Raw genomic sequence first — 27,965 nt, forward strand, 5'->3', positions numbered from 1 at the left:
GAAGTTTGGCATGGACACATGTTTCCATATTAAGTATTCTTATAATAATTAATAAACATTTATGTAAATACATAAAAATAGATATAAAAGTCTTTAGCTTCACAAAGAAATGTGGTCTCTGCTATTTTTCTTGACAGATATGAGCCTCTTGGTCTATATTTTGGTCTATGTTTCCTACTCTTCAGAAGACAAGAAAATAAGGGAAGGATGCTTGGCTGGCTCAGTCAGTTAAGTGTCCAATTCTTAATTTCGGCTCAGGTCATGATCCCAGGGTCATGGGATCAAGCCCCACATCAGGGTCCACGCTGAGTGTGGACCCTGCCTGAGATTCTCTCTATCTCTGTCTCTCTGTCTCTCTCTCTCTGCCCCTCCCCGGCTCATGCTTGCTCACTCTCTCAGAAAGAAAGAAAGAAAGAAAGAAAGAAAGAAAGAAAGAAGAAAGAAAGAAAGAAGAAAGAAAGAAAGAAGGGAGGGAGGAAAGAAGGAAGGAAGGAAGGAAGGAAGGAAGGAAGGAAGGAAGGAAGGAGAGAAAAGAGAAAAAAAGAAAAAAAGGAAATCTCTCTACCATACTTTAAGGAGGACAGCATGGTGATGCCTGACATGTGACAGGTGGCCTTGGTGAGGACCATAGGGAAGAAGGGAGCTTTCTTACCTAGAGGAGACAGCCATTATTCAGGGCCAGCCAACTATGGCCATGAGGGGATGGGCCCAATGTTCTCTGTGGCCAGATCTCCCAGGTTTTCAAAGCATCCTGAGGGCCAAATAAAGCCCAGTCTATAGGGTGCAGTGGCCCTCTCTCCTACCCAAACTACCAGTTTTCAACTTCTTCCCTAGACTGTGATTTCCATGAAGGTGAGAAGTGACCTCATATGTCTTATTAATGGTTGTATTCCCAGTCCCTTCTAGAGAGCCTGGCTTTCAATAAACAGTTGGTGATTGGTTGACTCCAGAGTAGGAAACCAGCAGGTGCATTAATAATAGAACTTGACCTTCATAAATGCCCTCCACTGGAGGAGCCCAAACAGATTTGCAGATTTGACTTGTGCTGGCGGGAGAACCACCAAACCCTGACGTCCAGGAGAAGAGTCTCCCCAGACCCCAAGGCCACTCTTGTGATAACACACTTTTTTTGTGTGTCAACATAAAACCGTGCTCACCTCCTCCCAGGTAGCCTGGAGGTGGGTGATGACCTTCCTCTTACTAGTTCTACTATGCAACAGTGTAGCTCTTCACTTTGAATTGGGGGACTTGTCACCAGTTGTTTTCAGTACCGATTTCACAATAGGGGAGGTGCCGTTTTATCAGGTGTTACACCAGGCAGCAACAGGAACCACCTTCCAAGAACCACCTTCCGCAAAATTCAGAAGGGAAATAGACCAGCTGAGCCTCAAGTGCCAGTAACGTGTTGGCTTCAGGAGCCACCCATCCTCCCAAGAGGCAGGTACACAGAATCCTCGCTTTGAGTACTTTTCACTCGTCTGCCCCTAAGGAGTCAACAAGGATTAATGTTTGTTCAGAGATCCTAGGATGAGCTGTCCCTTGTGATAAATACCAATTGGGAATACTGGGCTTCATGCGGTATCTCATTCTCTTCAAACGTGGAGCCGTGCTAGTTCTTTTCAAGATCAAATTTCTGGGTCAGATATTTGGTTGAAAGTCTTGGAACCTCCATCTTCAGCATAAAAAGGTGTCAAGTTCACACAGCAGTGCATGGACCTGTGAGCATGTCCATCCAGGAAGTGGCATCCTCTGCCCCAGGCCGGAACGTGGGCTTCTTGACAAGCTCTGATCTGTAGTACGCTGTGTCCCAGCATCTAGCCCAGCATCCAGTTCAAAGCAAGCTGTCCTGGTTAAGGATCTTTTTGCTGCACAAAAGAGAAATCCACTCAGACCAGCTCAAGATGAAAGGAGGGCTTATAAAAGGGATCCAAAGTCTCCTGGGGAGCAGAGATTCGAGACTCTCTTTCTTCTTTCTTCTTTCTTCACACTCCTCATCTTTCCTCTTGTCCACCCACCTCCTTTCTGCCTCCTCTCCCTTCTCATTCTGCCCATGGCCCAGAATGGTTGTTCTAGTTCCAAGGAGATGTGAGCCAAGGACACATGATCTTTGAGCTCAGGCATCTGTTATTAACTGGAACTCCTTTTTGTATCTCTTGGTTCGAAAGGAATCTGATTGGTCCAAGCCTGTCCCTTGGGTTTTATGTTCCAATCAGCTGAACTGGGCCTGAAGGTAACAGGGATACAGGATGGGTAGATCCTTCTGGGGCCGGAAGTAGAAAAGGGAAAAGATCTATTATGGAGGTAGTTGATGGTAAATACATATTGAATGAATCAGCTCACCAACTGTAGACCTTTCCTCCAAAAAAACAGAGGAAAAGAAATAACCAGCTCGAGACGAGTTGATTACCTCTCCATCCCTGAAAAGGCAGGTCTGACCGTCCATCCTTCAGGACAGCCTAGTACCACCCTCCGAGTAGGTGACGTCAGAGCCTCTGGGAGGCTTGCACACAAGTGCCACAGAAACCCTCTGAGCTGAAGCTGCTCCGTCTTTAAAATGAGAGCAGAATTATCTGCCTCACTTGGTAGTTGTAGAGATTGAAACAGACCCATAGCAGAAGATGCTATAAATCATCAAGGCCAGTGTCTGATGCCCAAGGCCAGACCTTCCAATCCATTGCCAGTGAGTGGTCAGAAGCACATTTTTATAAGTTCAGTCCTCACTGTTTGGAAGGGAAACACACACACACACACACACACACACACACACACACACACACACACAGTGGCCCCCTGGAAATCACACTGGTCAGCCACAGGATCAAAACACCTAAAATCAAGTTCGAGGTCTGCTTGAAACTCCTCGTGTGACCTCAACAAAGCCACTCACCCCCTCCAGGCCTCTGTTTCCTCCCGGGCGATACGGGAAATTGGAAGAGAACCCAATCCAAGAGCCATGTTGAGTCAGGGTTTCATTTTACTTGCTGTGCAGGCAAATTAGGAAAATAAGTCAACATAGAGAACTGGGCGGGGCTGGTTTTTCTCAGTTCAAAGGACCCTGAGGCTGTGTCCTACCCTCTCCCACTCAATGGCCTTTCTTCAGTGATGGGAAAGGTGGTACTCTGTTCTGAAACTCCTGTTGTCCTATCTTTTGAAATTAGGAGCGGGCAACCCCGTGTCCCTCCCCACTGCTCACTTACTCTTACTGGTCTGTGAAATCCCAAGTGTGACGATTGGTGGCAAAGCTGACATCCGTGGTCCTTTTTAAGCTCTGACAGGCTCTGATTCCAAGGGAGGCACGAGAACGCACGGCCTTGGGAGCCAAACAGCCTGGGTTCCAAGTGTGACCCCACCACCCAGAACTGTGCGGCCTTGGTTGGGCGAGTTACTTACGTGGCCTCTCGGTCTCTGATCCGGAAAAAAATGGGGATAATAATAGTACCTACCTGACAAGGCTGTTGTGATGATTAAACATGTTCAAGGACATAAAGTGCTGTGGGCAGTGCCTGGCACAAAGTGCTCCTTAAGTGACAGTGAAAACCGTAAGGGGAAGCAGGAGAAGTGGGGAGGGAAGGAAGGAGGAAGAGGGAGGAGGAGAGAAAGCCCTTCTCTGGGCCCTTTCGGCAGCGGCAACCGAGAGAGGGTGTCTGGTGGGTTCCATCCAGCGCCATCCACTGGGGAAAACCCTCCACCCGAGTTGCCCACACAATGGTGGCCAGCCCATGGAGTGGCTGCCCGCGGGTCACGTGTCCCTTGCTGGACCAATCAGCTGCGGTGGGGGGAGGGGCAAATCTTGAGCTGTGTCACATCTCCCAAAGGAGTGGCACGGTGCCACTCTGGGTGGGGTTTACCGCTAATTTGCAGGCAGTGTCGCAGCTAACCTGAGATGGCCAAAAGAGGCGTTTGAAGAAGACCGGGGAGGACGCAGGAGGCCCAGGACGGGGAATGAAAGAAAAGAAATAATGATTGGGAGGCTTGTTTCACAGCATGGTTTGATTGGCTGCTGCGAGGTCAGGTGCTCACACCTGGGCCTATCAGCTGTGTGAGGTGGGGCTGGTCACATGACCGGAAACAGCGACTGAGGGTGGGAAAACCCTGCTTCCGCCCAGGCCATCCGGACAACCTGGGACGGGACCGTCATGCTTGCCCCATTTCGAAAGCTCTAGAAAGTCCCTGAAATCCCTCCTTTGTTTAAAAAAAAAAAAAAAAAAAAGTGGCTCCCCAAAGGGAAAGGCTTTGAAAAACTTAGGAGCCCGGAGATTGATTCCCCCATCAAAGGCACAGAATTGCTTACCAGATAAGTGGTAACATCTTAATCTTTTATTAGGTGAGCATCCCCCCCACCCCTCCTTCAGGGATGTGGGACTGCCATTCTGTTGGATTCCACATAAATTGAAATCTTCCAGCTAATTTGGAGCTAGCCATGCTACCAACTTCCAATTTGGAAAAGGGTGAATCGGTTGGAAGCAATTGCCTGGGAGTCAAAGCGTCTGAGACCAAATCCAAACATTAAGGGAAGTCGGGGGGAACCCATGTAAAATATCTGGAGTGAGGAAAACATCTGTTGGTTTTGATTTTCTGGGTAATTGACACTAGGTCTAAAGTTGTAGACATTTTGTCACGTGACTCACCTGGATAAATTGAACTGTATGGGCCTCAGCAAACTTCAAGATTAGCTCCAAAAGGCTTGTCATCTCCTCAAGGTAGTAATGGTTCTGAGGACTTCTGTGGTGGAGTCTCATTGATGTTCTAAGCCGATCCTGAAATCCTCTGATTCCCTGGCCGAGTTGCCTTCCAGCGGATTTTCGGCGTCTGAAAGAGCTGATGTTCAGTAAAATGCGTTTCTCTCCAGTCTCATGAGTGCTGGAACGACGCACGGGTAGGTTCAACCTAGTTCTGCTGATGTTTATTGAGCACCTACTAAGTGTAAGGAACACCCTGCGTTTATTTCCTGATCCCTCGCAGTAAATGTTTATCCGTGAAAGAGCTTAAATTCTTCCCACGTGTCCATATGGCAGTGCTTTCCAGAGATTCCCGTGGAAAGCAGGAGACGGCCAGTTGAATGGTCGGCAAGCCAAATACTCGATTGCATAGCACTCCGGAGTGTGTTTAGTTAAGACAACTCATCTCGGAGGGGATTTGTGGAAGGCGGTGTTGTGGATCATTTAAGAGCCTTACAAGTGGCGCTGTGACATGTTTGCTAAGTGGCAGGGTACAGGAGGGCCAGGAGGAGCTATCAGATCGAACAAAAGCATGCCGGGGCGCCTGAGCGCTCAGTCGGTTAAGCATCTGACTTCGGCTCAGGTCATGATCTCACGGTTCGTCAGTTCGAGCCCCGCGTCGGGCTCTGTGCTGACAGCTCAGAGCCTGGAGCCTGCTCTGGATTCTGTGTCTCCTTCTCTCTCTGCCCCTTCCCCATTGGCACTCTGTCTCTGTCTCTCTCTCAAAAAATAAATAAACATCAAAGATATTAAAATAAAAAAGTAACAGAAGCATACCCACAGCGGCCAAAAGAGTCAGGTGATGACTGCTCCCTGGGCACATGTGAACCTGCCACAATGGGGGGTTTCTGCTGCAGGCACCGGGTCATCCGTTCATAGGGCTCTCCCAATCTGGTGAGAACTCACCTACGGTTAGAATTTGATCAGCCCTTTTGCCAGGTGCAGCTCAGCCTAGGTGGCTCCTGTGGGGACCTCCTTTGGCACCTGCAAGAGTCACCTGGGAGCTTGATAAAAATAACAATTCCTCATTCCCAGTAATTCTAGCTTTTTGGTGGGGCTAGTACGGTGTATTGGCCCATAGGCATACCCCCAAGGGATTCTGGCCAGGTGTTCCCCTTAGACCACACTTTGAGAATAACAGTTCATAAGATGCTCCTATCATGCTCTGCCTTCTAAACACCAGACTTGAATAGTCAGCGTTTATAGCAAGTTGTCTCAAACCTCTCATGGCGAACTCTCTCTTCCTGGGTTTATCTCACTGGATGGCACTACCCCCACCGCACCCCCACCCCCAAGCCAGAACTTGGCAGTCACCCTCAGTTACTCCTCACCTCAGCACCTCATTCTCCCTCACCCCCAACTCTCATCGGCTCCGTCCCCTGAACAGTAATCGGATCTAGCCAATGCTCTGCATTTCTTGACCTCGCCATGGTTCAGCTGCCTTACTCCTCACTCAGATTATTTCAAGAGCTTTTCAGCCAGCCTCCCTATCTTGGATTGTGTTTGAGTATTTCCATACGGCTACTAACATTATGCTTCAAAATACGCATTCGCTTTGTCGCTTTTGCTCAAAATCCCTTAGTGGCGCCCAGTTGCACTCAGAATGTGATTCAAGCTCCTTAATATGGTGCTATGGTCTGAATGTTTGTATGCCCCTGAAATTCCGATGTTGAAATCCTAATGCCCAAGGTGATGGTATGAGAAGGTCCTTTGGGATGTGTTTAGGGCACGAGGGCAGACCCCTCATGAATGGGATTAGTGTTCTTATAAAAGAGACCCCCACGTGATTCCCTGCACCTTCTACCGCGTGAGGACACAGCAAGAGAGTAAAGGCTATGAACCAGGAAGAGGGCTCTCATCAGAATCCAGCCTTGCCAGAGCCTTGATCTTGGACTTCCCAGCTTCCGGAATGGTGAGAAATAAATGTCTGTTGTTTACAAGCTACCCAGTCTGTGGTCTTTTGTTAGAGCAGTCCAAATGGACTAAGGCGCCTTCATACCCACCTCCTACCCTCCTTGTCTGTTCTCATCACCCAGGGCTCTCCTTCCCAATTGTGATGTCCTGAACTTATTATTTCACTCAACAACATTCCCTTTGTAGGGAACGTCCTCCCCTACTTTCTCCGCCTCCACCTGGTGAGTTCCTACGTGTTTCCTTTTCAGAAGGAGAAATAGAAACCATATACCCATGACTGTGGGTCCATATAGAACACAGCCTGATGTCGTGCTTGGGAGTGACACCATCTAGGTTCAAATGTCAACCCTACCGCTTAATAACTGGTGGCACTGGGTAAGTTGTTTAACCTCCCTGTGCCTCAGTGTCCTCATCTGTAATATGGGATAACAATAAAAGTGACCCCATGGGGTTGTTGCCTGAATGAATTGAATTAATGTATGTTAAGTCCTAGAATAGTGCCTGGCACCGAGTTAAGTGCTATAAGCAATTACTATTTTTGTTATTATATGCAACGTCCATGGATGTGTGACCAAGATACTGTCAACAACATTTCCTCCAGGAAGAGAATTTAGATATTGGAGGTCCAGGGTGAGAAGGAGATAAGAAAAATTATTATGAAGCTTTACATACATCAGAAAGTATTTAAAAATAAAGAACAATGGCCCACCACCTTCCAGCTGATAAACAGAGCATCACCCATACAGGCAGATCCCTTGGGTACCCTCCCTAATTGTATCATCCTCTTGTCCCCTCGCCAGGAGCCAGGCATCCTTATTTATCGTGTATTGTCCCTATACATGCTTAAGTATTTTTAACGTGTACAAGCTTCTCTTTTAAAACCTAAAACTGGTGTTTAGTAATATAAGTATCAATGCCCATATTAGAATACAACTTGGAAAAGTGGGTGTTTTTGCTTTTGTTTTGAGTCAGCTACTTTTGTCTGTTAAAAATCACCTCCTCTGGGGGGGTGCCTTGGGGGGCTCAGTCAGTTAAGCTTCTGACTTCGGCTCAGGTCATGATCTCAGGGTTTGTGAGTCGGAGCCCCGTGTCGGGCTCTGTGCTGACAGCTCAGAGCCTGGAGCCCGCTTCGGATTCTGTGTCTCCCTCTCTCTCTCTCTCTCTCTGTCCCTCCCCCCCCCTCAAAAATAAATAAATGTTAAAAAAAATTTTTTTTAATAACCCCCTCTGGGAAGCCTTCCTATCTGTCCCCTCACCCATTCAACAGTTTAAAGCCCTTTCCTCTGACCTTTCACAGGGCCATGACTGCAAAATTATAATTAAAACATCCTTTGCAGGCAGAATTCCAAGGGCCCTGAGAGCCCCACCCTTGGAGATTCCTTTCCCTTGAGTGCAGGCAGGGCTTGTGGAGATGATGGGATTCGTGTGAACAGGTTACATCATATAGCAAAGATAAAGGGATTTTTCACATGTCACATTAATCAGTTGTTGACTCGGAGTTCATTAAAAGGGAGATTGCTGTGGGTGGGCCTGGCCTAATCAGGTGAGCCCTTTAAAAAAAAGGGTCCAGTCCGTATTTGAAGAAAGCAAGAGAGATTCCCTTGCTGGCTTTGAGGAAGCAAATGCCTATGACATGAATGCTTATGGATAGGGCCATGTGGCAGTATCCAGAGGAAGTCCTACAACCATAAGGAGTTGAATTCTTCCAACAACCACATGTGCCTGGAAGAGGACCCCCAGCTCCAGATAAGAACACGCACACAGTCCACTGGCGTTTGTTTATTTCTGCCCTGTGATATACCCTGAGCAGATGACTCGGCTCAGCTGTATCCGCATTTCTGACCTATAGAAACTAAGAGGTGGGGGACGCCTGGCTGGCTCAGTCGGGTAAGCATCTGACTCTTGATTTCAGCTCAGGTCACGATCTCACGATTTGTGAGAGAGCCCCACATCAGGTTCCGTGCTGACAGCGCACAGATTCTCACTCTCTCTCTCTCTCTGAAAATAAATAAATAACCTTGAAAACAAATTATGAGGCAGTAAGTAGCTGTTGTTTTAAGCTGCTGAGTTTGTTCTGGCAATAGAAAACTCAGGTAGACCTTAAATGTCTCCCCCCGTGAGACTCTGGCCAGTTCGGCCACGAACATTTATGGCGGCCTTGCTGCGGGTCTTGGATTTCTCTTAGCCCTGGGGAAACTGAGGCAGTAAGAAGCTACTGTATCCAAGCACTTCACGTTTGGCCACGGCACACAGAGGTCACTTAATGCATGTTGGCTGAACGAAGGAGCAGCAAAACAGTCCACAGAAAATCTACACGTCTTTGCTCGTGTGCCAGATAGACTTCTGACAGCTGCCCAGTTTTGTTTTCCCTAAAGCTATCCCCTTTACAGTTGTGTGGTTTTATTTTATTTTTTTCCTAATTCTCCTGACTATATTCAGGTTCAATGCACTAGTCTTGCATAACAATAATTGTCGTTCCATATTGTGGGGCGGGGGGGGGGGCAGGGGAGGTGCTTCGAAAGTGTGTTGGATATTACAGAATAATTTCAGAAGTCTTGCGGTACAAAAAGTTACAGACGACAAGTTAGCAAACTTAACCACAAAACCACCAGCACCCCCTTTTTAAAAAATTTTTTTCAACGTTTTTATTTATTTTTGGGACAGAGAGAGACAGAGCATGAACGGGGGAGGGGCAGAGAGAGAGGGAGACACAGAATCTGAAGCAGGCTCCAGGCTCCGAGCCATCAGCCCAGAGCCCGACGCGGGGCTCGAACTCACGGACCGCGAGATCGTGACCTGGCTGAAGTGGGACGCTTAACGGACGCCACCCAGGCGCCCCAGCACCCCCTTTTAAAAATAGTAATATCCACCATTCATTACCCAGTTTGGGAAATTTACTGTCTGAAATCACAAGTCAGTGACACCTCGGGATGACCCCATCAGTCAGAAGGGTGCAGTCAGCGGCCGTAACTGCAGCCAGAGGGTTGGGACCAGTTTGGAGCTGAATCCCCCAATGAGGTTTCTGAATAAACCCAGGATGCCTGGCTCAGGCACCCCCGTCTTCAGAGTCAGGCTGACACCCCTAGGTTTTGTTAAATGTGTTTCTTGAGTCCTCTGCTTTGGTTTTGTTTCTTTGTTTTTTGAACAGCTTTATTGGGGTATAATTTGCGTACCATAAAATTCACCCATTTTTAAAAAAAATTTTTTTTAATGTTTATTTATTTTTGAGAGACAGAGAGAGAGGGAGACAGAGAGAGAGTGAGCGGGGTAGGAGCAGAGAGAGAGGGAGCCACAGAATCTGAAGCAGGCTCTGGGCTCTGAGCTGTCAGCATAGAGCCCAACGTGGGGCTCGAACCCATGAACTGCAAGATCATGACCTGAGCCAAAGTCAGATGTTTAACCAACTTAGCCACCAGGCGCCCCCAAATTCACCCATTTTAAAATGTACGATTCAATTACGTTTGGTATACTTACAGAGTTGTGCAGTCCTCACTCTCTGATTTCAGAACACTGTCACCACCCTAAAAAGAAACTTCATAACCGTTTATTTCCCGTTTCCACACCCCGCCCCCAGCCCGGGGCAACTACTGATCTCCTTTCTGTCTGTCTGATTTTACCTATTCTGGACATTTCGTACAAGTGGAATAGCGCAATAGGGATTCTTTCGTGCCTGGCTTCTTTCGCGGAGCATAACGTTTTTGGAGTCATTCATGCTGTAGCATGTATCAGTATTTTATTTCTTTTTATTGCCAAATACTAACCCATTGTGTGGACATACCACATCGTGTTTGTCTCTTCATCAGTCGATGGGTATTTGGATTGTTTCCACCTTCCGGCTATTATGAATAATGCTGCTGTGAACACTGACGGGCAAGGGTTTGTGTGCACATATGTTTTCATTCCCCCGCCCCCCGGGTATATATACCTAGTAGTACAATTGCCGGGTCATAGGCTAGTTCTATGTTTCACATCTTGAGAAATCGCCAAACTGGTTTCGAAGGGGCTGTAACATCTCCTATTCCAGCCAGCATTGGAGGAAGGTTCCAGCGTTTCGGCAATACCTCCGTGTGACGTGACCAGCTAGCTGTCCTGGATTTCACATCACCTGCTTTTACTCCTGACCTCTGAACCTTTGCCCACTTCCCCGGATTCCTCAGCCCCAGCCTCTCCGTGTCCTCTCTAAGCTTGGAACTTCAACTGCCACCCAACTTCTAATGTCCAAACTGGTTTTCTATGCTCCGACCTCGACGAAATGAAGCCCTTCACCCCAACCCTAGCGCTGCCCACGGCCTGTGCATGACAAAAATCCTTCGCCTGGGTTTTTTTTCACTTGAATTTGTTTTGAAAAACAAAACCAAATATAACCTCGCGAAACATACACAGAATTCGAAACTAAGAACTGTGAGCACGATCAATTTTTCGGAATGCTTTTGCCCTTTTTTTAAACTATTGTTGAGGAATAACATTAGGCCTGGGGCTAAAAGGCTCCGTATAATGCTGCCTTTGTACCATAATTATACCAAAGAGAAAGAAAGAGACTAGTTATTATTGTCCATAATCGTTCACCTTTTTCACATATTGAATCCCTGTCGTCCGTTCCCCGACTTCTCTCTGCAAAACTTGCCAAGTATTCTTGCCCTCCTGGTTTTGCTTTGGCGCAGTTCAGTAAAGTGGGCTCTTTGGAGGTGGGGGGGTTGGGGTTAGTCTGTCTTGGGAGAAAGCGGGTTTGAATGCCCCGTGCGAGGTCAGTGGCTCCGTGCACCTGTGCGATGTGACCCCTACCAGTCTTTCTGCAGATGATCAGTTAGAGGCAAAGGAAAGCAGCGTGAGAGCAGGGACCTCCCCTCTCCAATAAAGGCAGCCAGCATTTTTGCGTTCATTTGTACTGCTTGAATTGGGAATGCTATGGGCTGTGAAACGTCCAGGCCAGGGCGACCAGCAGTACCTCCCCTCCACGAGGATCCCACGGAGATTTACCCTTAATCAAATGATCCGTCCCTCCAACTGGGCTGGTAGCTGGAGGTAAGCAATGGGGAAGGCAGAGACTGGGGAGGCGGGTCCTGCATTCATGCGGCTCCAGAGAGCAAGCTGGCAGTAAATTCAATGGAAGCACTCCGTCTGGAATTGAATCAAAAGCCTCCCCTCAACCCTCACTTCTGTGCAGAGGGCCTGGAGGGGCGTGATTCCGATTTCCTGTAGACCTCTGGGGAGGCCCAGGGGTGGGGGGAGGGGGGTAATAGCCGCCCCCCCTGCCCCTCGTGCTGTGAGAAGGCTGCCCTCTGCAGCTTTGGGAAAGGTACCTCTTACATCATCCCCACTGCCTCCCTGTGACCAGCCCTTATGAGGCAAGCCAAGTCATTTTTATCATGGAGTGGGTGCGTGGGACACTTCTGAATGACTCAGTAGGTAACACTTTACATTCGGACGTGGTATTACAGGTTATTTCAATGATGGCCAATGGAACGTTTGAGGCTTCGTATTCCTTGATGTGTCGTACAAAGGCTGTGCATTCAGGTGGCCAGCCGTCAGACTTGGGGGCTTCTGGAAGCTCTGGCACCAGATCAGAACCCAGGGGACAAGGAGAAAGGGCCACACAGTCTCCTGCTCCGGGGGCCTTCCCGGGTGAACAGGGTCCCGGGCTTCAAAAGCTTTCTTTTTCGTCCAGTCTCCCAGGAGGAGATCCTCTGTAATGCCTCCCTGTCCCCAGATCTCCGAGGGGTGGCATGACTTTGGGCTCTGAGCTCAGGCCTGGGAAGCAGGGACATAAAGGCTTCCAACACACTTCACCTTCTGGCCTCCTGTGCCCTGTGCCGGTAGCTCTGTCACAGTGAGCCTGTACCGGGGTTTTCTGTAAGTACAGTAACAAAGCCACTGCCCAAGACCCGGTGGAGGATGCAGAAAAGCCTTTAAGAAGTCAGTGTGTGAACTTTATTTGTGACGTGGTCCTTGGTCCAGCTGCGTGCTCCTGCTCCAAAAAGAGCAACAGGGAAATTTTGGAGACGCCAAAGGTGACAGGCTCAAGAAAAAAGAATCCCTACTTAGACTCGTGATTCGTTTATGTGAGTATTTACACTTACTGGATGAGGCATTGGTGTGAGCATTAAGCGAGTGCTTACAGTATACCTAGCACTCTCTGGGCATTGTTGAGTCAAGACGCGGGAGAAATAGAGAAAGTGTTCCCTGCCATCCAGAAAGCTAATGCTCTACCTGTAGAAACCCTTCAGAAGCAGTGATGTAGCCGACCAGAAAATGTAACAGACGACTCCAGTGCTCATCAGCTCTGATGGATGGGGGAGAGGGTAGAAGTCCTATTTCATGCATGAGAAGAAATATGCTTCTGATTCATTAAGTTCCTCTCTCCTCGGGGTCAGTAAACCCACTTCTCCTAAACAGCATAGAGCCTCCCACACTCTCCCTTTAAGCCCCCATGTGTATTTAGGGAAATTTAGCTGAACAATTTGGAATAATGCATCGTGCACTCATCAAAAAAGAAATTAAGTAGCTTTGTAAAAAGCCAAGCACATTTTCAGGAACCTACTTGAGGCTTTCCCATAAACCTGTTTTCTGCAAAGTGGAAGCATTGGAAATAATACTTAAACCCAAACGAAATGAATACAGGTAAGAACTCAAAGCAAGGCAAGTTCAAGCATATTATAAACCTGGCAAATGGCATTCTCACATTCCGTATATAATGATGGTTTCTTTTTTAAACTTGAGTTGGCCAGTGTGTTTTAGCCCTAAGATTGCCGCTTTTGAGGGTAGGGAAAGAAAGAGAAAGTCAGGGGCACCTGGGTGGCTCAGTCGGTTAAGCGTCTGGCTCTTGGTTTCAGCTCAGGTCATGATCTCACAGTTTTGTGCGTTCGAGCCCCACATCCGGCTCTGCGCTGACAGTGTGGAGCCTGCTTGGGATTCTCTCTCTCTCTGCCCCTCCCCCACTCACGCTGTCTCTCTCTCTCTCTCTCTCAAATAAATAAATAAACTTAAAAAAAATTAACAGAAGGAGAAATTCAGGGGCCTGCAAGGAGTACTTGAAACAGGAAACATCTTAATTAAGAGATATATCTTCATTAAGATACATACATTATCACTGCCAAAGGTGGCTCAGAGCTCTGATTCCATTGATCTCAGCCCTGCATTCCTGTTCATCTAGGTGATTTTCCTTTAAAAATGTATGTTGTTATTCCAAGCAGCAGTGATTTCATGACCTACAGTTTCAAATGAATAATTTTAGGTGTGCACCTCAAAAACCCCAGAGACTCTGGAAAGTCTACAAGGTGTGCATCTCAAACATTCTTAAGAGACTCTGGGAAGTTTCCTATTTGTGTGAAGCCTGAACAGGCTGGGAGCAAGTCACATACTAGCTGGGTAATTCCTCTAGCCTTCGTCTCCTCCTTTATAGCACCAGAAAGCTGCATTTCATCGTGTCTCCCAGAACTTTGTTAACAGCCATGAAGCAGAGAGTTCTTTCTTATAGATCCAGACAAGTTACCAATGTCCCCATGGAGCTTTGTCTTCATTCATTCGACTGTTGTTCATTGAGCACCTGATGCTTACACAATGAGGCTGCAAAGGTTGGGGAGGACTTATTCCTGCCCTTGAGAGCTTTTAGCCTAGTAGAGGAAACCAGAAGTTACAGGATAACAGAGGAGGTTCTATGACGGAAAGGCTTCAGGAATGCTCCGAGATGATAGGGCAGGAGCTTTTTCTGTTCAACTAAGACTTCAGAAGGGAACTGGTCCTAGGTGCACAGAGGAAAAAGGAGGAGGGGGCTGTGGGAGGGGAGAGAGGAGAAGGGGATGGGGGAGGGGAGAGAGAAGGAGGTGGGGAAGAGGTATCCAAGTGAGGGGATCAAGCAGAGGTAACAGCAGGTGGAAAGATGCAGACATGTGAGTGCATGGCACCTTCAAGGGTTCTGGTAGGGGGCGCCTGGGTGGCTCAGTCGGTTAAGCATCTGACTCTGTTCTTCCCCTGCTTGTGCTTGCTCTCTCTCTCTCTCTCAAAATAAATAAACTTCACAAAAAAGAAAAGAGAGAGAGTTCTGGTAGGCAGGAACTGGATCCAGGCATGTCCTTTATGCCACATTAAAGAGTTTGGGTTTATTCCTAAAGACAGGGAAGTGCCATTGAAGGCATTGAGCAAAAGAAAGAGCTGATGAAAACGATAGCTCCTGAAGGCCACCCTTGCTGCATGATGGAATCTCAGCCGGTTGGGGAAGGGAAAAGACTGGAGGACATGGCCAGGGAACCAGTGAGGAGGCTGTTGGCTGTAATCTTGGGGACAAAGTGGCAAGTAACCTGAACCAAGTCAACAGCAGTGGTCAAATAAAGGAGAGGGCAGAGCTGAAAGACACTCAGGAGGAAGAAGCTTGAAGAGCCAGTAACACATCAGTGAGAGTTGTGATTGTTCTCCTACCCTACGGATAATGGTTTTCAAGCTGCCGAACCATGCTATAAGTAGTTGTCCAGTAAGTGCCTCTGCTGCCTACAAGCTTCTGAGGGAGAGGGACAATGTCTGTGTCTTTCCTGTCCGCCATTTTATCTCTAGGACTTAGCATAGGACTTGGCACCTAAATCTCGTCCCCTGACATGAACATGTGGTGGGTGGGAGGTCATTTCTCTTTTCAGATATTAAGCTGGTTAAACTTTGACAAGTCAGAATTCTTGCCTGAGGCAGCCAGGTTAGAAGTAATAGGGAAAAAAGGCCTCTTCTTAGAGTTGAGAGATGAACTTGAGTTCCTACCCTTCTCATGTGCTCTGTGTGACTTGACTAAGTTACTTAACCTCTCTGAGCCTTCCTTCCCTCATCTGTAAAATGTAGAGGATGTAGATGTAAAATGATATTAGTATTAGACTTCATTGATGGTGGGAAAAACTAAATGAGGCTATCCATGACAAAAGTTTAGCAGAGTGTCTGACAGAAAGTGAACACTCAGTAAGTGCTAGACTAAAAGGATAGAATGAATGGATGGGTAGAAGGGTGGGTATGTGGGGTGGATGGATGGATGGGTGATTGGGTGGATGGGTGGATGGATGGGTGGATGGGTGGATGGGTGGATGGATGGATGGATGGATGGATGGGTGGATGGATGGATGGGTGATTGGGTAGATGGGTGGATGGGTGGATGGGTGGATGGGTGGATGGATGGGTGGATGGATGGATGGGTGATTGGGTAGATGGGTGGATGGGTGGATGGATGGATGGATGGATGGATGGATGGATGGATGGATGGGTGATTGGGTAGATGGGTGGATGGGTGGATGGATGGATGGATGGATGGATGGATGGGTGATTGGGTAGATGGGTGAATGGGTGATTGGGTAGATGGGTGGATGGGTGACTGGGTGGATGGGGGATGGGTGGATGGGTGGATGGGTGGATGGATGAGTGGGTGGATGGGGGATGGGTGGATGGGTGGATGGATGGATGGATGGATGGATGGGTGATTGGGTAGATGGATGGGTGGGTGACTGGGTGGATGGGGGATGGGTGGATGGGTGGATGGATGGATGGATGGGTGATTGGGTAGATGGGTGGATGGGTGGATGGGTGGATGGGTGGATGGATGGATGGATGGATGGATGAGTATGTTAATGGATATATAGATGCATTGGTGATGAATGAGTGGACAAATGAAAGGAACATTCTGAGTAGGATCAGGTCATGGTCTTTTTCAGACCAAACTTAATCCCATTTTGTGGGCATCCATATAATAAATTGATTAGTCTGAAAACTTAAAAAGCCACCTGATCTCGGTTTCTGTGCAAGTCTTATGGCCTGCTGCCATTGAATGCTGAAGATTTAAACTTATTTTAGGTTCTGTCTAGACACCTCTCTAAATAGGAACTTCATGCTAATCTGCAGGTGTTGCTTATGAACAGGTTATTTCTAAATAGTAGCTGGTGCATTACTGAAAAAAATCCAAGAGCAAATAATATTTACTGAGACCAAGGTCTCCAATGGGAAGATTCCTAGTCAATTTGTCCACCCCTCCCATACCACCTGGTTCCTGCCTATACCCTACCCAATTACCGGGGAATCAAATATTCACAGTGGGTATAATTAATTAAATGCATTTTTACTAATTAACTTAAGAACTGGTAAATAGAGCCTCCCTTTGGTAGTTTGAAGATGCAGCTACTGGTGCTGTTGATTAAAATGTGAAGCGAATCTGGCTAGAAACTACCATGTAATGGATGCAAGCACTATTGCAACATTTCTTTTAAAGTTTGTCAAATCGTGTCCTACTGATATTGCTAAACCCCTTTAATCAGTAAGTATAAAATTCATCTGAGAGCATAAAATATATCTGACAATGGCATACATCAAATCCCAAACTGAACATTCAAAATAAATAGTATCGAGATTTTGTCACAATCATTGATTTCTGCTTTTCAAGCTGGTTTCTGGGGCAGCCACATAAAAGTTAAATACAAGCTATCTATGGGCTCATTGGATTGCGGTAATTCATTAAACCAACAGTGGCTTTAATAAATCTGAACATAAAGATTGCTTCCACAGACACCCTCAGCTTGGAAATGTGCCACTAATCAAAGAGGGTGGCAAAACTAATCTCGTCGGCATGTAGGGGAGGTGAGAAGTAGCTTCGAGGGTTGCCGAGGGCTGATTTCCAAGAGTAGTAACACACTTGTGGAACCAGATCAGATCACTGTGGAAGTAAGAGCCCCTGTGGAGCCAGACTCTCAGATTAGTGGTCAGCACATGCACAGAACAGGCAATTGGTTCTTTGAACAAAGCTGGTTTTCGTCTTAAATGGGAGCCCACTTATTGAATGACCTTCGGTTCCATTGATTGACTGATTCCCCCCACTGCTCGCACTTCCCAACGATGATGGTGATTGCTGGGCTCTTAACAATTTACAAAGCGCTCTCACACCCAGTGGTTTCCTCAGCCCTGTTGCGATCTTGGGAGGGACCAGGCCGAGATTATTAGTATGCCCATCTTCTAGATGACAAGAGGCGAGTTTAAAAAGCAAAGTGATTTGCTCTAAGCGCCCCAGCTGTCAGAGCTGGAGCCCAAAAGCCCAAGCTTCGGGTTCAAATCCCACCTCTGCGACAGGCTACAGGTTATCCAACCTTCCCCAACCTCAATCTTCTCAACTGTGAAGTGGAGATAAGACTCTACCTATCAATGACTTGGGAGATTTAATGAGCACCCATGGCTCAGATGTATAACAAGCACTTAACTACATGTTTGCTGTTATCGAAAGGGAATGTCAGGTTTGTATCAGAAAAACAAGCCGGACAAAGCCTGGAAAGTAACTAATGGAAATTTCAAATTCCGTCTCACACAGGTAGAGGAGAGCCTTGCCCTTATCATGCATTAGGCTTTTCCCGCCATAGAGCACCCTTCTTTTGGCATATGTTCATAGAAGCCCATGATATTTCAGTCCCTTTCAGCTGTGACTCATTATTGTAAATAACAGTGCAATGAGAAGACGAGGAAAGAATTTAAATACACTGACTGACAGAATTTTTAGGGAAAGTGATACACAAGGAGATAAAAAGCAATCAGGAAATTTTGCATACACCCTTTGTGGTCTCAAAGGTCATCTATTTGGGAGTCTACCAATGGAAATACGTCTTTTTTCAATTCCGGGTGATTATTTAATTGAAAAGGAGAGAATTTGAATGAATCAAGTCATAGAAGCAAAGTAGATTTATGTCAACTGCAGCAAAAAATTGCATGTTTCTTTGGGAGAAAAATTGGTCCATTCATACACAAGTTAAAATTTAGGATGGAGTAGTAAAATTGGCCATTTATTAGGATTTGGTCCAGCACTGTAAAAAAAGGTTGATATTAATGAGCTTTATTAATTTATTTTTTCTAAATCGGCTTCCTATTACACCCCTTATTCTGTCTAGAAAAGAGGATGGTTTCATATCCATTAATTTACTTGAACTTTACAATGACCCTTGGAGGTGAGTATTATCATTCCCACTTTATAGGAAGTGTAATTTATACTTATTCAAGGCAGGGACCAAGACATTTTATCCTTTTTTTTTTTTTTTAAACCCCCTTGCCTGACTAATGAAAATGTAAGTCAGAGGTTTAGCGGAACTTCCTCAATGTTCTTTCTACTTAAGACATTAATCTTTTCTTAGAAGTCAGCACAGATAGACATTTACGCTCCGGCTTCACCATCCAGCTGGATTTGAGTTCAAACCGCAGCCCTGTGTGTACCAAGGATGTGACCTTCGGAACTTATTTCTTGGAACCTCAGCTTGTAACACTGTTACTAATACCTCCCTTCTGGAGTTGTTATAGTATTGAAATTTCACGATAATACAATGAGGGGAGAGATGTATCTGACACATATTAATGCTTAAAATTTATAGTTTTTACATCTCATGAACATAGAAAGGCTGGAAGAAGCATAGCTTTTGACCACTGCAGGACGCTTTTTTTTTTTTTTTTTGTCTTTTTTTTTTTAAAGCATGCCTTAGTCATCGGATTTGAAATTAACAGGCACAAACTGAGCGGCTGGTGTATTACTAGATGAGGAGCAGTGTCCAGGCACTTGGCAGCCAGGCACGGATTCTTAGTGCTCCTGTGACGAGCCTCGCCTCTGATTTAATGTAATGTGCTGGTATCGTTAATCAGCAGCAGGGAACCCAGTGCGAGGCTGGCTGCTGTCTCTCATACTGGGTCCATTCACTTTATTATTTTCTAGGACATCATACAGTCCTTTGGTCATGTGGGGGGGGGGGGGAATATCTGCTCATTTCATTTCCGAGCAAGGGGCAGTTGGTGCCGATCATGATTCATAGCTCCAGGAATCCAACATCTTTTTCAGGATGTTGTGCAAATTTTCTATTAGGAGATGTGCAGATTTTCTGGTGGTCCCTGGGAGGTCCAGGGTAATTGCACTGTGTTGCAGTTAGCTCGGTGTTCGCCACTGCTGATGAATCATCTTTAAAATATATTACCAGTGTAGCCACGTACAATGAAGGATTGTGTGACTGATATTAAGAGATGTGTGGGGGGGGTGGTGAAGGACAAGTGAGCGATAGCTGTGCGTTGGACAAGTTGTGTGGTTGGTGATGAGGAGAAAGGGGACTAACATTTCACGAGCATCCGCTCTGCACCAGGGCTTAAACTAGGTGAGTTATGCATGTCAGCTCACCTTATCCCCCATGCCCACGCTATGAAACCCCTCGTCAGGGCCACCAGTGGTCACATTGCCGGGCCCTCAGTCTCCTGCCTCTAAATCACACCTAAGTGCTGACAACTTCCAAATTCATATTTCTAGCTCAGATCCACTGCCTGAACTCCAAATTCATGTATCCCACTGCCTGCTTGATAGCTCCATGTGGATGTCTAATACACATCTCAAAATTACTATACACCTTAGCCCCAAGCCTGCTCCTCACCCAGCCTTCCCCAGTCACAAGTGGACCTTTCATTCTTCCAATTGCTCAAACCCAAAGCATTCAAGTCACCCTCGACTCCTCACTCTGCCACATGCCACATTCAACTGTCAGCAAATCCTGTGTCTCTCCCTTCAACATCTCTCTAGAACTCAGTCCTTTTCTCCATGTTCAGCCGCCTCCCTCCACGTCACTACCACAGCTCAAGACACCATCATAGCTCTCCAGACTTGGCAACATCTGCCTGAATGGTTTCCTGCCTCCACTCCCGTCCCCCTAGAGTCCTTTCCACATGGCAGCCAGGGGAGCGTTCTAAAGCATAAACCACCTCCTACTGGATCTCTGCTCAAACTATGCAGTGGCTCCATCTCCATCAGAATAAGAGCCTGAGCCCTCGTAAGTCCGTAACCGTTTCTCACATAAGCCAGTACCTGTCTCAGCCACCAGACTGTGAGCACTGTAAGCACAGGGACTTAGTCTCCCCCATCCCTGCATCTCCGGCACCTAATGCACCATCCGGCGAAAGAGGAGGAGCAAATGCTGAGAATCACTTTCTCCATGCCCTGTGCCATTTTAAACCCTTATGCCCATCAACTTCTTCAATCTTCATAACAATGCTATAAATTATTAGTGGTGCTGTTTTACAGATGAGAAAACCGAGGCACAGAGAAGCCAAGTGCCTTACCTAACGTCACAGACCTGTTGGAGGTAGACCCCCAGGCAGTCTGGGTCCAGAGGCAAGTCTGTGCTCTTAGTTGGCCCATTATCCCCATTCTCCTGCCTTTCCTAAGTGTGCCCTTGGCAGATGGGCGGTGGCCAAATGAATAAATAAGTCAGCGCGTGTTAACAGTGATTATAACTATCACACAAGAGCACTCCCTGTGCATCAGCCTCTGGGATGCCTTAGATTAGGTTCCCTGCCTGCAGCCAGTTTACTGAGGAGTGCTCTAGGGAGATAGTCCTCATGTAATGGAGTGAGGAAGTCAGATTTGGGCCAAAGGAAAAGCGGGCAGACAATGTGGTTTACTCCTGATGTCTGGAGGGAGCTCTGGGGCTGGGATGGCCCTTCAGAGTGGTCCAAATGGAGACACAGGGGCTGGGATATTTTATTCAAGCTGGTGGCCAAGGGCTGGTCCATGGGTGGGGGTGCAGCCTTGGATGAGGCAGGCCCCTGCCACAGACGACAGCCATTGGTAACAGGGGCAGGGATGAGCCTTCAGTGGCTGACATTCCTAGCCCTTGGCAGATGAGTGCATAGGCCCTAAAGAGGAGAACTGGGGAGAGCTGTACCGTATCCCCTACATGGACTAAGGATTCTGCATAGCATCTCATTTAATGCTCATTGCCATACATAATGAGTTATACGTTTGTTACGCCCACTTTATAATCAAGCAAACGGCAGTTTGGAAGTTGTGCCTAAAGCTGACCGATCATCCAGGAAGATAAGATGGGGATTCCAGCCCCGTGTGAATGATGAAAAGTCTGAGGGGGCCAGGGCCTTCATGCTGCCCAGGCTGCAGGCCCAGGCTCACCAGCTTCTTGTTGGGGCAGTGTTGTCATGGGCACGGGTCTCCATTGCCCGGGTCTGCCACTGCCTGTCTCCTGCTTGTCTCCTCCTCCCCTGCACGGGCATGTGCTCCTTCCCGATCCTTGCGCCTGTGGCCGGGGTCACTAGCCTGATTCCGTGCGGCTTCTGGGTTGGGCACACACACCGGGCCTACTCAGGCAGGGGAGTACTGTGCTGTGGCCCAGGGGTAGTCCAGCTCTTGTCTGGGAACGATAGGAAAGAGAGGCCTCTTCCTCGGAGGTAGCTAAAGTAACATGATGTAAGCCTAGAGCTGCCTGTGGCCATGTTCCCCCAGCCTCCTCTACAGGGAGAGAGGCCAGGTGCATAGAAGAGAATGAGAAAGGAGGCCAGGGAAGAGCAAGTGAGAGAGATATGCTGGCTTGAGCTCCCGGGATCCCTGAGCTCTGACCTGGCTTTGGACACCCTGCTAGGCCAATAAATTCCCCCATTGGTCTCTAAGCTAGTATACATTGATTCGCTTGCACCTGCATGTGGAATGAGAGCCTGAAGTCAAGGTGCTAGTTTCAATAGTGTATCAGTCCGTTTTTGGTGTGTAACAAACAGCCTCAGAATCCCTGCACTTACAGCAACATTCATTTTTCCCATTTATGGATCGACACACTGTGGAGGGCGTGGCTAGGCTCTGGCTGGCTTTTTTTTCCCCAGGCTGAAGGGCGGGCTCAGGCGGGCTCCCTGTGTCTTCCTTCTGGGGCTGAGAACAATGAGGCAGTTGCCTGGGCCACTCGCTTCTCACCGAGGATTGCAGGAGCCTAAGAGGCCAAGCAGAACTGGGTGGAAGTTTTAAAGGTCCCTTCTTGCTGCAAGTCAAGGAACACTCCCATGGCCAAAGCAAGTCAGATGGCAGAGTGGGGCAGAGGAAGGTGATCCACCTGCCTTAGTGAGAGGTGCGGAAAAGCCACAGGCAGGGGCAGGGTGGGCACTTCGGAGGGGAGTGAGGAATTAATGGCCATGATCCAGCATGCTACAGATGTGCAAGAGGAATGAGGAGATGGGGCTAAATGGCTCCTGGGGCAGGGGGACATCCTGGCCATCACGCCGATGTCAGTGAAGGTGTCCCGTCCCCCACGTCCCCAAGGGCAGCCCCGCCTCTCCTGATTGTCAGAAATACAGCCGAGTCAGCGGAACCCCAATACCTTCTCAGAACGGCACATGCCATCTCGAGGCAGCGGCTCCGTGTGCGGAGAAACCAGATCCTTTCTGAGAGATCAAAATCGATTTTAAACAGACACAGCTGTTCCCTAGCGGGGGCGTCGGAAGGGAGAGGGGGAGACACGGTAGGGAATGTTTTGTTTCTTTTTGTTTCAAGTTGTTGGAATAACCAAAGAAGATTTCTGAGGTTTGATTATTAATTTCGGGAGGAACCGCTTGCCAAGTTTGCTGCCCTTTTCAAGAAAAAGAAGGGTGAGATCAAAGAGATGCTTCATAGCAGACGTGTTCACCTTATATGGAGTTTGGAAGCTTTTCGCAAGAGAAGGATCAGAAATAGAGCTGGTTTGTTTTTTTGATGTGCCCCTCAGATGGATAAATCAAATACCACAGTCGAATTCAGCTCCGCGGATGTTTACCAAACATCTCCCGTGGCCACGTGCTCGCTCACTTATAAAAATACAAACAAATAATAATGATAGTGAGGATTGCCCCCACACGTCTGGGTTATCTGGCCTAGTCAGCTTCTGTCCTGGGGTCTCAGTTACGTCATTTGTAAAGAACGCAGGTGTGGCCTGTGAACACCGAGGTCCCTTCTGGATTTACAATTCTCAAGTCCACAAGCTGGAAGACGTTCTTTTCCCGCTGGCCGCTGACTAAAAGTGCAGAGGTCCGCACTTGGGAAAGCAGACCTCCTGAAGCCACGAGCGTCAGAGGCCCAAACAGGGATGGGATGTTCGAGGTCCTTCCCGTGGCAACGCAAAGAGTTCCCTGGGGCAGAATTCCTCAGTTCAGGTATGTCTATGAAGCCCGTCTTCACTACGCTTTTCGCTTTACCAACAGTGAGTTCGGAGGAGTAAGGAGGTGATACAACATGCCAGAGAAGTGGAGTCCACTGACGTCCCCTTGACCCAGCCCTGCCTCTTTGGCGGCTGCACGACCTGGGGGGACTTAGCCTCCCCACGCCTCACTTTTCTTCTCTGTAAAATGAGCATAATAATAGTAGCTTCTTCCTATAGGGCCATTGTCAGGGATGTAAGTCAAGTCCTTAGCACCATGGTCAACGCAAGAACCCACTGGAATCGGTATTATTATTTTATTAACAAAGGCCCCCCCTTCATGCGCACTTTTCAGGCAAAACTGGGTTCTGAATCTGCCAGTTCATTTAGCCTCTGCTTAGAAAACCCAAAAGAAAAAGAAAGAAAGAAAGAAAGAAAGAAAGAAAGAAAGAAAGAAAGAAAGAAAAGAAAGAAAGAAAAAGGAAGGAAGGAAGGAAGGAAAGGAAGGAAGGAAAGGAAGGAAGGAAGGAAGAGGAAGGAAGGAAGGAAGGAAGGAAGGAAGGAAGAAAAAGAAAGGAAGAAAGGAAGGAAGGAAGGAAGGAAGGAAGGAAGAAAAAGAAAGGAAGGAAGGAAGGAAGGAAGGAAGGAAGGAAGAAAAAGGAAGGAAGGAAGGAAGGAAGGAAGGAAGAAAAAGAAAGGAAGGAAGGAAGGAAGGAAGGAAGGAAGGAAGGAAGGAAGGAAGAAAGAAAGAAAGAAAGAAAGAAAGAAAGAAAGAAAGAAAGAAGAAAGAAAGAAAGAGGTTTATACCATCGCTGAAATGCAATGGGGAAGGTACGGTAACTTCCTTCGGCATTCTTCCCATACAAGGGTACACAGGTTTGTAAACGTATGTGTTACTTTGAACTCACAGCAATAATAAAAGGAGCTTTTAAAAACTGGAACCAGAGAAACCCTGTGAGTTAGGGGGGAAATCCAGGTGGCAAGTGATACATGGGATCATTTCCTGCTTGGTGTCCAGAGGGAACTCACCCACAGGCGTGCTGAAGCTCCTTTCTCTGAGTCTGCGCCCTCAGGCAGGGCTGCATTAGCCCCGGGGGAAGAGGGCACATCTTTCCTGACTTGCACAAAGGTGCTCTGTGGGCTAGCCAGGGCCCCGGACTGGTTACCCTTTAGGAGACATCCACGTTCATACTCTGGTTTGAAGCCTCCCTAATGAATGACGGGACGAGAACGTAGATCTGTCTTTCATTGCTCTCCGAAGCTGCCTGGGGGCCTCAGGCTCCACATGCTTGCCCAGAGCTGTTAGGCTCCCAGGGCTAAGTGGCCACCTGCAGGAGGCCACCCCCGCCAGCCCCAGGGACTCCTTACTGGCCCTGGTGGATGAGGGAGCACCCAGCTCTGTTTCCTTTTTTTCCAGACTGTTTCTCCTCTTTGATACAGGACAGCTGTCTTAGCGCTGTCCAGGCATCCCTGCCCTTACAGTCCCAGCAGCTTGAGAGGCTAGGTGTGGAGCCAGCGTGCTGGGCAGAGGGGTCGAGGGCCAGAGACATGGGTGCGGGATGACAGAGAACGCCTGGCAAGGAGAAAGAGCGAACCACCCCCCTCGGCTCTTGTTTCCACGTCTCCCCCAACCTCTTTTAAACCCAAACCTCCCAGCTCTTTGTTTATCAAAAGGAACACACGTCTCCAGCTAGCTCTTCGTGGACAGAGGTGTCGAGGAACCGTTTTACCATCAAGGCGGCTGAGGACGCTGGCCCAAAAACGCCATAACGGACATTGCTCTGAGTAGGCACTGTTCCCTCTGGAATGGCGCACACACGCCTAATAGCGTGGCCTTGTGGTTTCCAATGTTGGATTATAAAATTGTTTTACTCCCCCCTCCCCACCCCGCGTAAAATAAGGCTGGTAAACAAATAAAGGGACAGTCGATTAAGATATATATGGCAACTTCACAATTTACCGACTAGAGACGCATTATCCCAGTGAGCCCAACGTTGGGTAAAATAGCTCTTTTCTGAGTATGTCTGCAATTGGTCGGCTAATCCTGACTGTCAGGGCGGATGGTCCCAGATACAGTCCTTCGTGGCACACTGGATTGAACGGTATATACTATTTGGCTAATAAATACTTTTCAGAGAGCACCTTAGTGCTGCAAAGGTTTAGCATTGACTCCAGGGGCCAGATTCCAAGGCCCTTTCTTACTACCTCTGCTTTCAATTCCTGAGAAAGGACATGTTGCCATCGCCGCATCTGAGATGCCTTTGTAATGAGTCGTCAAGGGGCCCTGGGGTCCTAATTCCCCAAGCTGTTTGGTGCCTACTATGGGCCACTCCTCTGTGGCCTCGAGTGAGGGCCACCCTGGTCTTTATTGTACTGGTCCTAAGACGGAAGGGGCTCAGTGCGTAAGGCATCTTACAGGTGAAAAGAAACGAACAGAGGGGAAAAGGAAACTCCTGAGAGTCTGAGCAGGGGGGTGGGAGAAGACATGAGAGAGACCTCTCCTGCCTGAGTTATCATTTAGTTAAATAAATGGCAGAGCAAAATGTGGGGCGGGGGGTTGGGGCGGCAGAGGATAAAGGGGTCCTGAAAATCCCATTCTCGGAAATGCCCACTGTGCTCCTTACTGAATCTAATGCGCTTCTGTTAAAAACAACAACAACAACAACAGAAACAGAAACAAAAACAAAACAAAAAACACCTATCTCCTCACCCACCCCTGGAAAGCATAGAAAGCAACTTGTATAGGATGGAGATCACATAAATAGTACTATCAGTGAGAAAAGAATAAATTACCCATTTAAGGTAGGGCTGGAAAGCATTTCAAGCCACTGGGGTACCATTTCATGAACCAAAAGAACTAATTTACCAAATGGGTCCCCAGGGCCTAGAAGAACTAATGCACCGGCCACTGAGGAGTGGCTCCTTCTGTTTCTCCATCACATCAGTGCCTTTGGCAGAGAATAAAGGGCGCAGGGCTGGAAGGGACGCCGAAGGTCCCTTGGTGCATCAGTGCGCACAGGGAGGAGACCATGTTCGCGCATCCGAGGGGAAGGGGGAAAGGAAGAAGAGGCAGACGTTAGAATCAGACCTCCCTGGGCCTGAATCTGGTTCTGCACCTTCTAGCTGGGTGGGTCTGAGCAAACCTGAGCTTGGGGTTGCTCCTGATCCGCTGAAAGGGGGTCCTAACACCTATCCTTAGCGTGGGGAAGAGTCAGCCTACGCTGGTGGTGGTGAATGGATGAGCACAGTGGCCGGCCATGGTGGCATCCAAAGGACAGGAGCTGCCCGGACAGCCCTCGCCGTCCATCCTCCCCTCCAGGACCTCCTCATGTGTGTCGCATCACTGATACATCCACTGAGTTCTGCCAGGCACCAGGCACCCTGCCAAATGCTTCACATGCATTGTCTCATTTAATGTCTCAACAGGTCTGCGAAGTAGGTAGTCACATTATCTCATTCTACTAGTGAGGAAGGTGAGACTCAGGGAAGTTAAGGAACTCTGTGAGTGTCACAGGGGGAGTAAATGGCAGGGCTAGGACTTGAACCCTTGTCTGACCAACTCCATAGCCCGTGCGTTAACCCTACTTTTGCCCTTCGAGAAGAGTGAGATCATTCATGATGTCAGTTAGCATTGTCCTGCCAATAGGCTGTAGAGAAGGGCTTCACTGAGACGAGGCATTGGAGCTGAAGACCCAATGACTGGAAAACTCTGACCATGTTCTCTTTAGCCCTGTTCAAGGAATCTCTCAGACACTGCTCTTGGTACTGAAAAGTAAACTAGTGCCCAACCCGTGGATACAGCCAAGACCTAAGAACGCGGGAGATCTGACAAGAGACCTGGGGGTTGGACCAGTTCTTTGGGGTGTAGGGATGGTTTTCTACAGGTGGGCAGATTTATCTCAGGGTTTTGCATTTTGCTTGGCTGTTGTTATTTGTCACCATCACACAGGTAGTAACAGAGCCCAGAGCCAAGAGCCCGGGCCATGAGGCACATCCCTTTGTAAGCCCCACACCACACCTAATAAACATCAAAAGTACATGGAACATTCAAGGGAAAAAATTACACTTCTATGAAGAAGCATATATATGCTTTCTGTATATATGCTTATGTGTTTGAATCTATGGTTAATATGTTTTTTAATATTTATCTATTCCATACATAGGTGCGTCTGAATCCTAAGTGATTGTTTGTAAGGGAAGAATGTGCAGAAGTGACTGAGTTGATTAAATAGACACAGAAGGGATGCACCTGACCAGCTTCCCGACCCTTAGATGAGACATTGCCGAGGAAGTCAAGAGGAAAATGTCGTTCTTTTTTTTTTTTAAGTTTACTTATTTATTTAGAGAGAGAGAGAGAGAGACAGTGCATACAAGCAGGGGAGGGGCAGAAAGACAGGGAGAGAGAGAGGATCCCAAGCAGGCTCTGTGCTGT

At 47.7% G+C, this 27,965-nt stretch overlaps 1 protein-coding gene across 5 annotated transcripts in view; it reads left to right on the top strand.

The window, feature by feature from the left end:
- The window catches only part of KAZN (kazrin, periplakin interacting protein), a 1,065,865-nt gene that overhangs the window by 575,594 nt on the left and 462,306 nt on the right, over positions 1–27,965 (top strand). The window lies entirely within an intron of this gene.

This window comes from Acinonyx jubatus, chromosome C1 (genome assembly GCF_027475565.1).
Source record: "Acinonyx jubatus isolate Ajub_Pintada_27869175 chromosome C1, VMU_Ajub_asm_v1.0, whole genome shotgun sequence".
In the NCBI taxonomy this organism is placed as follows: Eukaryota; Metazoa; Chordata; class Mammalia; order Carnivora; family Felidae; genus Acinonyx; species Acinonyx jubatus.